We start from the raw sequence: 7999 nt of genomic DNA, 5'->3' as shown, positions 1-7999 counted from the left end.
TAGTCTTTTTCGGAGGTCTTGTGTTTTATTATGGTCATAGTATAATGAAGAAGTTTTTTATCACTCATATGGTTCTAAAGTAAATTTTCTGAGTGCCAAATGTTGTTGACACATTGTAGTTTTGGTTATGATTTATTGTTTTTCATTATGGTTCTATTTTTGGCAGCGATGGCAAAATCAAACCCTATTCCAAGCTCCATGAATAAGTCCGAGTTCTGATGGATGTAACTATATATTTTAAATTATGGTACTAAGTTTTCTATGCCTTTCATCGCAAGGGTCCTGGTGCTTTATTTGGAAGAAGCATATGGTCTAAATGAAGCACTAATCATGGCAGTAACTTAGACTCTAAGCGATGTTGCCACACTAGAAGTTGAGAACGTCATATGTTAAATGACACATCCATATGTGGAAACATATAACTGATAGGGATGTTAATGATTAGTTGAATCTGAGTCATGTGAACTCTTGCCAATAGTATGAGTTAGGGCGCCATGCCCTTTTCAAGTCTAGCACCATTACTGTTAACAAATACCAGCCAAATACGTTGGTAATTTTTAAATTATATTAAGGCATTTTTTCATATGATTAGCAAGTTCTCGTGATTGGTGTTGGAATTCAGTGGCTCAATTCAAGGGTGCCTAGAAAGGGGCATTTTTTCAAATATTTAACCCTTTAAATAGTTTATTATATTCATTATGGGTTATGAAAGTCATTATTAATCCAAATTGGTATCTAGAAGAAGTTAAGCGATTAACGCTTAGATATGGATGCATTCAAATTGGTTTTAAAGTTGTTTAACTCATATTTAATGACTAAATCCTCTTGTGTGTGTTTCACAAAGTCACAAATATATTGTAGATAATTTGGATACATGAAAAACAAGGGCTTCCTAGGAAATGTTTAAGTGACCAGATTGCAGTTACAATTGAAGTAGAGTTTTGGAACAACGATATGATAGCCAAAAGTAGAGATTGACATGAATTTTGTGATAGTTGAGATGATTTCAAGTTCTATGCAAGTGGTTGCAGATTGTTGGTTGTATGGCAGTAATTATAGAAATGGAAATATCGGTATGTATTGATTGCACCTTGGTACATTACTTATGATTTAATGATATAAATCATGGATTCATTTTGAAAATGTGATGAAATAGAGGTCCACAAGGAAGTAGAAGAAGGAGGTTGAAGGCTCAATTAAATTAGAGCCTAGAGTAGGTTGGAGCTTACTCATCTTTGAGGTTAGAGCCTTAATCGGGTTGTAGTCTATGATGAGCAACTACTTGCATCTTCGAGGTTGCAGCCTACCATAAGTGGTAGCTTTGTCTCCCATGAGTTATGGCCAACAAATTGAGGTAAGGGAATTGAGAACTAAGAAGAAGAAGAGTTGGTGGTTTTCTCCCATTTGGGTTTCCACCTAAAAATTTATGTCTCCTTGTGTCGTGATTCTCTCCTTTATTGTTTATTGCTTCTTTTCATGTTACTGATATGATGATGCATAAATATAATTGATGACATAATGTTTATGGTTCAATTATAAATGGATAAATGATTAAGAGGGATTGTTAAATTGTGAAATTGACCTCATACTAATTTACCCACTAGCCTCTCTCAGTGCAACCTTTGGGCCTACGTAATCAAATTCTACATCCAACAAGTACCCACTATACATACTTTTGAGTAGAACCACATCAAACAAATAAAAATACATGAAAAATCTATTTTTTTCCGATGTGGATCTACTCAGAAGTATCAAAGTGGGTACTTGTTGGATGTGGAATTTAATTCCACATTCAATGAGTCTCTACACTTGAAATTTGAGTAAACCCATAAGAATATAAGCCAAAAATAGAATAGAAAAAGTAGTTTTCTTCTTTTTCTTTAAAAATTAATCTCTCTTATTTTAGTATTTTAACTTTTATTTTATTATTTCCATTAAGAGGCCTATTTGAGACCTAAAAATAACCCTAATGTATTTTTAACCAAGAAGATGAATGTAAGATTGGTTGGTCATGGAAACACACTATCCACTATCTCTTTCATAAACATTCCTCTCACTCAATTGAAGTCTAACCTATTCCTTGGTGGCATGGCCCCACGATAGTCGCATCACCGCGGGCATGTGTTTCTGGCAAATTTCATCGCAATGTTAAGAAAAATTAATGATTTTTTACCTTTCAGACTATGCCTACACTCAAAGTTATGCTTATTACAACTTCTTCATTATTTCATTAAGTTATGTTCAAAATCCATAACAAAACATCAAAGTGTGTTATCAACAATAGAGAGACCCAAACATGTGCCAAGATATTTTAGAAAGTAAAATTATATTATTTTCGATATTTTTGCATTAATGGGAGGCTGGCATGTGGTCGCAACACTCCTTCTATAGTACAAACAAAACAATCCTTTACAGATGTAGCTGTAGAAACCACCCAACCAAATTTTTTCCTTGCCTTTCCCACCTAGGGTGGGTGCATGCCTCATACCACTACTTTCTGAATGCAGGCCACTACTCTCTACCCACGGGTCACACTATTCTGCATGCACTTCTTTAGAAATGCCCACTTCACAACTTCTCAATTTTTCTCTCAGTTATGTGAGCTAGCTTGGTTTCTCCTTTGGTTGACTCACCCTCCTCAATATATACACATGAGTACATCCAAAATTACATGACCTAACATGTCCTTTTGATGTTGAGCTGACTTAACATTTTTATGGGTGCCCCTGCCTATGGGTGCTCCCCATGGGCTGACCTTCCAGGGTGTATGAGTGTTACCTATTGGGTGTGCAAGCCTCTTTCCCGCGCTCTAACTTGCCTTATATCACATGCTATGTATCGTTGGTCGATTTCCTTTGCATGTCATGTCTTATTTTTTCCTCCACACCCTCGTTTCTCTATAGGCATGTCGCATCGTCTGCCCACTATGTCGTCACCTTGCCTTTCTCAGGCACTCCATGGTACAAGCGCGCCCACAGGAAAATACTACTACACCGTGTATGTGTGCTTCTATGAATTTGGCTCGTGTTACCACCAACTCATCATCAAGTTTCATGGGCATCTGGTTGTGCACTCGACTACCCTTGGGGTGGGGATGCCAGGTCGGGGTCCTGACATCCTCCCCCAACTTGATTCATTTTCTTCCTTCACAATTGTACTGATCGAGCTAACTCATCGCCAAAATTGTGCATTCTCCTTCTTCCATATAACAAATTCTTTATTTCCCAACCACTTTCCTCCTATGCTTTTTTCCATCACAACAAGTACTCCCTCTTCTTGGCGCTCCCAACTCCAGTAGTTATGACATCCAAGATCTTGTCCAAACTAAGTCCTCTCAATGGCACTACTCTTTCAAGATGATTTGCATCAAATCTACCCTTCTTGAGCTAACTCACATGGAACACGGGATGTTTGGAATGCGTGTGGTTTGGTATCTCAAGCTCATAAGCAACCTATCAAATCCTTCTCTTCACCTGGAATGGTCCTTCATACTTCCTTCTCCAAGACTTAGTTTTCCTCTTTGGTCGTTGAAACTGATCTCCTATTATCCTTAGAAAAATCGTGTCCCCAACTTCAAAGTGTGCATCCCTCCTATCCTTTTCTGCATGTTTCTTCATACTTCCTGCTACATTTGTCAGGTGCACCCATGCTAAATCGAAGGAATCATCCCATGTTTTCAAGAACCTCTTCGTATGAAGACTCCTCACATATCCTCTCAGTAATATGGTGTGTGGCGGGATCAACATTTGCCCATTGACCAAGTCAAATGGACTATTCCCTATCGCTGAACTCTTTTGCATGTTGTAGATGAAATGCGTTACATCCAATAGCTCAAGCAAATCCTTCTCATCAACCCTCACATAATGTATCAAGTAGTACTCCAACAAGGATTTGATGTGTTCATTCTACCCATCTGTCTATGGATGGTGACTCAAACATGCAACAACTTTGTTCTGACTAAATTGAACAATGTGGTCCAAACTTTTCCTATGAATCGCAGATCTCTATCAGACACAATACTCAACAACACTCCCTAATACTTCACAACATTCATGAAGAATAAATCAGATGTATTCTCAACTCCACATGACATCTTTGTCAGAATGAAGGCGACATACTTGGAAAAATGATTAATGATGACCATGATTCCATTTACCTCTGTACCTATGGTAACAAAGTGATGAAGTCCATATAAATACTCATTGAAGGTCTCTTCATAATTAGCAAAGGTTGTAAAAACCCTCCCTATCTCCTAGTGTCTGATTTTTCCTGCTAACTGATGCAAGAGCATTGGCTCAGAACTATCATTGTATTTTAGTAGACATACGTGGCCTTGTGTTTTAAGGAAGTTGGTTTCCTAAGTGTTAAATTAATGTAATTATTTAGGCTTTTGACTGATTTTAATAAGAATAGGAATTAATTAAGTATTGTGAGGCATATTTGTAAATTTTCTCGAATGTTGGAGAACATGAGAAATTTAGGATAGTTGAAATATTTGGGAATCATTTGTAAATCTTAGGTTATAAATAGGTTTCATGATTTTGTGGATTAAAGAGGAACCTTAGGGATGAAGAAGAGGTTTCATGATTTTGTTGAGAAGGTTATGGATCTAAACTAGGAATTGGTTATAGAATCCTTTTGTATAAATGTAAGCCTAAAAGGCATAAAAAGGGGTTAGTCGGGTTAGCTAGTTAGGAATCAAATGATTGATTGTAAGCCTACAGGCAGGTAGGAAAACAAAGGCCACTGATTAGAAAGTCAAGCCAAAGAGACATAGAGTCTAATTATGTAATCATTTGGTTATTTATATAGAGAGAATTCAATTCCTGAATTGTGTGAGTGTGGATTTTGTAATCGAATGATAAGTTGTGTGTGAATTAGAGTTTTGCATAGTATATGTATGCAGGTGGAGTTCGAGCAGAACACAAATAAGTGTGGAGGATGAAGGATTGTGTTGGATCGCTTGAGTTCATTTGAAGGATCACAGTTGAGGTTTAGGAGTGATTGTGTTTAAGAGTATGCAGAATAAGTCCAAGAGGGAGTTGTGTTGTAAACCAAATAAAAGCTAGAAATCCTGAAGTAAACTGAAATCATGAAGTAAACCGAAATCATAGAAGAACCTTAAGAGAGCATTGAAAAACCAAGTAAAAGATAAAATGAATTGAAACGGTGAAGAATGGGAACCATCGGATCAATCCAGATCGATGGATAAAATTTTTGGAAGAAGAAATCCAGAGAAACAATTGGGGACATCGATGGTAGAAGATCTACAGTCATCGCGTGATTAAAAAGTGCAAGTGTTAAATAGAAGGGAGGAGTGGTTTTCGTAGGAAGAAGTAGTTTCACGTGGCCTAAAAACCATAAGCGGTGTTGGAAAAATGGACCCAATGAAGGTATGAACCAAGATTTAATTAAGTTGAATTCCGGAGGTGATCGAGCCATCTGTTCAAAGGTTGATCGGATGGATATCGCGTGCTAAGAAAGCGCGGAGGAATCTTTGAAAACCGGACCCAATGAGAGTTTATATAGCAGGGTTAAGTCTTCGTTGAGATCCGCTGATCAAGACCGTCTGTTGGTGGACTGATCGGATGGTAATCGCACGTGAAAATGTGTGCAGGTTAATATTCTGAGTGGACCTGATGTGTTTATCAACGTGAGGTAATTTATTTGGGTTCCAAAGGATGAATGGTGATATGACACGATAGTTGTTGATCTGGTGGGGGTAGAACGTGATAAGGTGAGCATCAGTAAATGTGCCAAGATCGTGGATTGGTAGAAAGGTAAGGCTTACATGTGTTTTGTGGAGTATTTCTATTATATGAGGTTATAATAGAAATAAAGTGGATCAAGGTTTTGTGGGTTAAATAAAGTTTAACCAAAGTCAGAGACCATGGTATGGGGTTTGGTTAATATGCGCAAGGTATAGAATTAACCAAATTTTATGAAGTGTTGTCAAGGTTCCGCTAAAGGATTTACCAAAGGTTTAGACTATTGGATAGTTATTGAAATGTTTCTGCATGAATATTAATTAAGAAGCCTAAAGCCAAATTTGTGAAGGTTTGACTGGGTAGGATTATCAAAATTCATGGGACTTAGTAGATTATGCATTTTATATGCATACTGTGGGTATTGTTGGCTTAGGTTGGCATCATTTGGTATAGGAGAAAAGTTGAAGCTCTTCTTAAGTTAAAGCATAATGGTGGTTGAAACAATTTATATTAGAAAAGAATAAGGAAATTATGTGTTATGTTTTAAAGATGTATATGAAGGAAAGGGAAGATAAGGTTATTTGAGTCTGATAAGTAGAAGGTATGACATAAGATGAGAGTAAGTGATACTCTTAAGAAGGCATTGCAGAAGCATAAAGAAAGCACTGAGATGTTTGTTTTCTTGAGGAAAATGGAGATTCATTCAAATGTGAAGAGTGGATGGAGACTGCTTGTGAATTCATACAGGTATTGTTTTATTTAACTCTACTTTGAGTTTTGCATGTTAAAAACAGAGTAAAGATTGATAGAACCAGATAGACAAGGAAAGTTGTATATGTTCTAAAGAATAGAGTGAATGAAATTCTGGAAAACAAGTGGCAGTGAACCTGAAGAATCTAACTGAAATTTGGACAGAGAGGACAAGAGTGTTCTCAGAAGGAATCTGAACAACAAGCTTTTGAAAGCTCGGAATGATCTTTGGTTAAATATCATTGAAATTCAAGTAACAATAATTAATGAAGCATCTCAAAAAGAAGATCACACCATGAAGAGTAGTGATGAAGGAAGGCGGTAAAGGTTTCTGAGAGAGAGTGGCAGAACCTAGTATTTCATTTGTGTTTGAAATACAAGAGGAAATTTGTGTTCTAAAAAGAGCATATGAGTTAAATTCTAGAGCATGGAGTGCTCATATGGTTCCAAAGGAGAGAACTAGATAGATGCCAAAAAACTGAGCTCATAGGAGAGAAGCTTAGTGAGGTATCATGCTGCAGGGAGAACTTGTTGTTGAATAGACTTGTGCAGCTCGTAGTGAGTGAGTCAGGAACTCATAGAGATGGAGAAGAAGATGACTACTGATAGTCATAACAGAGGTTTAGATAAAAGCCACAAAGTGAAGAAAGAGAATGCCAAGGTAAACGGAAAGAGTATGAGTCAAGAGGAAATTGACAAAGACATTGCTGAGTTAAAAGAACAACTCAATGTATTGAAGATGATACTTCAGGAAAACCAAAGACTAGGTTGGGTCTTCAAGAAAAAGCCAGTGAAGTGGTCTAGGTTACAGGGAAGGCTACAACAGAGGCAAGTGAAGTGGTTGATGGAAGAACTCAGAGACGCTGAGTTGGAAATGGAAGTGTCCATTTGTGAACCAGAACAGGGTGAGGTGCTGGGTGAAGGTGAAGATGAAGACTTGAAGACTGAAACTTCAAGTGAGACCAAAAGGCCACATGATTTTAAATTTGATGATTTATCTATGTTTGCAGGTGAAAAATGTGAGGAAGGACAATTTGTTGATATTATCATAAAGGAGGAAGAAGACAGGAAGAATCTAAATTCTATTCTGAAAGAAGAAGTGGAGAAGGATATCAAGAAACCAAGTGGAGGTCTTGAAGAGGCTGAAGAGTAGACCATCGAAATATTCATGAGTCATGTAGAGGACTTGGAACAATAGAAAGAAATTAGTAAAACATTGATGTTTGAAGCTGTTACAAGATAAGACCAATTTCTTATGAAAGAAGGAGATGACATACAGTCTGAAGAACTAATATGTGAAACAACAATTGAGACTATTGAACTCTGTAATTTTCAAATTGATAATCTAAGTATAAATGCGATAATTATAAGTGATGATGAAGTACTTGTAAAGTGTCATAGGAAACTTGAATTGCTGGAGTATTTGCTGGGGAATTCAGAGTATGAAAGTTTGATTGCAGATGAAGGATTTCACTATAGTGCACAAGATTAGGAAGAAATCATTGAAGTAGATGGTGTGGAGGAGAGACTAGCTAACAGTC

The sequence above is a fragment of the Pinus tabuliformis genome, chromosome 3_1 (genome assembly GCF_031772625.1).
Source record: "Pinus tabuliformis cultivar Carrire ecotype Pingquan chromosome 3_1, CPIR1, whole genome shotgun sequence".
NCBI lineage: Eukaryota > Viridiplantae > Streptophyta > Pinopsida > Pinales > Pinaceae > Pinus > Pinus tabuliformis.
This window is presented reverse-complemented; position numbering follows the sequence as displayed.